Source organism: Anopheles ziemanni, chromosome 3, assembly GCF_943734765.1.
Source record: "Anopheles ziemanni chromosome 3, idAnoZiCoDA_A2_x.2, whole genome shotgun sequence".
NCBI classification, from domain to species: Eukaryota; Metazoa; Arthropoda; class Insecta; order Diptera; family Culicidae; genus Anopheles; species Anopheles ziemanni.
This window is the reverse complement of record NC_080706.1, coordinates 78,110,693-78,114,599: the sequence shown is the minus strand read 5'-3', so window position 1 is coordinate 78,114,599 and position 3,907 is coordinate 78,110,693.

Sequence of the window (3,907 nt, the reverse complement as noted above, 5' to 3'; positions counted from 1 at the left end):
TTCGGCCGTGTCTCCTGCCTCTTCCTTGAGCTCATCCATCTCGCTGGCGTTGTTGCGAACACATTCAACAAGCTCGTGTTCCTCCAGCAGGATCATCATCCGGAACTTCCAGGCGGAGTAATTGTTGCCGTCAAAGAGAGGCAAAAACATCTTTTCCGATTTATCCACAGGATGGAGGAGATTTTAGCATGGTAGCATACTGGAGACCTTGTTTGATTTAGCAGCTGATAAGGCCTTTTGCCGAATTTGAGCATAGATGACCCGTTGCGGGCAACCCGCATCGTTGGCCACATGCTCACCTCCACAGTTAGCGCATTTTGGGCTGGACTGGTTTGGGCAGTCAGCCATGGTGTGCTCCTGAGAACAGGAGGCACATTTTTGCCTCATGTGACAATGACGGGCTCCGTGACCGAAGTCGTATAGCGGGGCTTCAGGCTGACCTGGATTGGGGTATTTAGGATCACAGGATGAAGGAGATTTTAGCATGGTAGCATACTGGAGACCTGGTGGTGGGGTGGGCGCGACGACTGGACCCGACTCACGGAGGCGTTGGAGGTTTTTCCAGCTATTACTGGCAACGACGGAAACGTTGCAGCTGTCACTGGGGGTGGTGGTGGAGATGCTGGTCGATCCGAAGAACGCTTGGTTGATTTAGCTTTAGAAGCTGATAAGGCCTTCTGCCGAATTTGAGCATAGATGACCCGTTGCGGGCAACCCGCATCGTTGGCCACATGCTCACCTCCACAGTTGGCGCATTTTGGGCAGAGTGTAAACACCTCTGATAGAGGTGGTAATATCGTTGTTACCGCAACACATTGATTGTCAGCAGCGCTTTTTTCTTAAGATAGGTGGGACGTATACCCAACTAGATCGCATAATACAATCGCTTTGTATGTTGAATTCCTTTCGATCGATGCCGAATCAATGTTTTGGTAGGATACTCTTGCCTGTTCTCAAAGCATTTAGCAACTCTTGGACATTAGGATCTAAGACTGTAGCTTTCCCTAATTCGACCACTGTAAGGGGCAATGTCTGGATTGTATGAATGTCTACTACATCTGACTCTTCTATGTTGGTTTCTGCGTCTATTGACGATAACGGCCGTCTAGAAAACGCATCTGCGTTTGCGTGATTCTCCGATTTGCTCCTTGCTTTTATTTGCTTATAGTCAAATCCTTGCAAAAACGCTGCACAATGCTGCAAGTTACGAGTCTGTCCAGCGGACTGGGTTTTTGAAAAATATAAATTTTATTTAACCTTTACTGATCGCCAGCTGGAACAGAACTGATGTTAACTGTCGTTCCGATGGTCGTCGTGCTGCGCACCGCACCGTGCTGCGTCAGCGTATCCCACGGTGCGCCAATCGTCCGATCGGCGCGTGTTGCTGCGTCGGCCACTATCGGTCGATGGCCCAACGCTGCTGCTGCCCTTAATCCGCGTATCCGCGTGTTGCCGTGTGCCGGTAGCGCGTGTGCGACGGTAACTTGCATTCTCATTGCCGACATCGTTGGTAATCCCTTATTTTCGGAAAATATTTGGGCTATTGGTTTATTGTCTGTTTGTAACGTAAATTTTGTGCCACATAGGTATTGATAAAACTTAAGAATTCCAAAAATTATTACATACGCTTCTTTGTCTATTTGCGAGTATCGTTGTTGTGTTTTGTTTAAGGTTTGAGATGCGTATTGTAATGGTCTCTCACTCCCATCAGAAAATTTATGACTAAGTACCGCACCTTCTCCGTAAGGTGATGCATCTGTTGCTAAAACCAGAGGTATGGTTGGATTATAGTGAACCAATATTCATTCTGTTTGCATTTCTTCTTTATCATGCCTGAATGAGTTATTGCAATACTTGTCTCAGACAAATGGAATTTCATGCTTTAAAAGATTGTTCAAAGGGTATATCTCAGTACTTGAATTTGGAAAAAATCGGTCATAATAATTTACCAATCCAAGGAAAGATCGTACTTGCTCTGTGTCCTTTAAGGTCGGAATCTCTTGTATTGCCTTAATTTTGGTATGAAGTTTGTGTGTACCCTGTTTATCTATTAGGTATCCACAATACACTATCTGATACTCGTATCCTTAGCTCCTCTAATAGTCGTCGCAACTATATTGCTTCCTGACAAGCCAAAGATAACGCGTTGTATTCGGCCTCTGAGGACGAAAGGGCAACCGAATCTTGGCCCTTACTGATCCAACTGACGGGACCATCTAATAAGAACTCGTTTGGAATAATTTCAGTACAACAGATAACAAAACGCTTTATTGCTAATTCGATGCGGTTACTTTCGCTTGCACAAGAAGAATACCACGCGGTGCGCACTTCCGATCTTTTGACATGACAGCCCTGACAGCTACTTGTATACAACTGTAGTGTTGGATACTGGAGTGTAGGATATTGCCAATCCCAACACCCCCGCTCAATCTCCGGAACGTACCAATCCCAATGCAGTTCGATGCTTCTGGAATGAACCTACTGGCAAGCCCTTGGTCAGCACATCTGCGACCTGTTCACTCGTTGAAACGTATTTAACAGCTATACGCCCCCGCTGAATCTCTTCACGGATGAATCGATGTCGAACATCGACGTGCTTCAAGCGTGCAGTGTCTCGCTCCTCCTCGACGACTTTGATCGTAGATTGGTTGTCCTCAAAATATATCACGGGACCCTCTGGTTCCATCGATAACTCTTTCAAGAGACGAACCAACCAAATTCCGTGACATACAGCGGTGCTCAAGGCCACGAGCTCCGCTTCTGTTGAAGACAGCGAGACGGTAGACTGCTTCCTAGTCAACCAACTGACGGCTCCACCGCATACTCTAAAGATATAGCCAGTAATCGAACGCCTGTCTACTGGATCATTCGCCCAATCCGCATCGGCGAAAGCCTCGATTACTGCTACCTCATCCTTTGCTGAGCACACCAAACTCAAGTTCAGTGTTCCTTTCAAGTAACGCAGTACCCTCTTGGCATGTGTCCAGTGCAGTTCCGTTGGGCAGCTTTGAAACTGACTTAAGTAGTTTACAGCAGCACTCAAGTCCGGTCTGGACGCTAGTGTCACGTATGTGAGACAACCAATCAATTCTCGGTATGGTTTCTCAGTGCGATCAACTTCCTCTCCTCTGTTTAGGTGTAGACGATACTCCATCGGCGTTGATGTTGGTTTGCATTCTACCATGTTGAAACGATGAAGAAGGTTTTCAAGGAATCCCCTCTGGCTGATCCGAAGGATTCTTCCATTCATATCACGGTCGATTCTCATACCGAGAAACATTTGCACCTCTCCGATGTCCTTCATTTCAAATTCTTTACTCAGACATGTCTTCACCACTTCTATCGCCTTCAGTTGACGACCGGCTATGATTAAGTCATCAACATACATCACTATGATGATTTGTTCGCTTCCGGAACCCTTCACATAAAGGCACGGGTCGCTTAAGCTTCTGGTGAATTGTAGACGCTCTACAAAAGTATGGAATCTTGTGTTCCATGCTCTCGATGCCTGCTTTAGACCATACAAAGAACGATTAAGGCGACAGACGAGATTCTTACTTTTCTCAAATCCTTCTGGTGGTGTCATGAAAATCTTCTCTTCCAACTGCCCGTTGAGAAATGCCGTCTTGACGTCCATTTGATGTACAATCATTCGTTGGTAGTTTGCGACAGCCAAAACTGCTCGCACAGTGTCAAGACGCGCAACTGGAGAATATGTTTCGCCATAATCAAAACCAGCTTTCTGACTAAATCCACGAGCCACCAGTCTTGCCTTGTATCGTCTCTCTCCATTGCCTTCGTTTTGCTTTATCTTTAAAAGCCACTTGCATGTTACTGGTTCACGTCCTTCAGGAAGCGTTACGAGAGTCCACGTCTTATTCCGTACCAGGGAATCCATCTCCTCTAG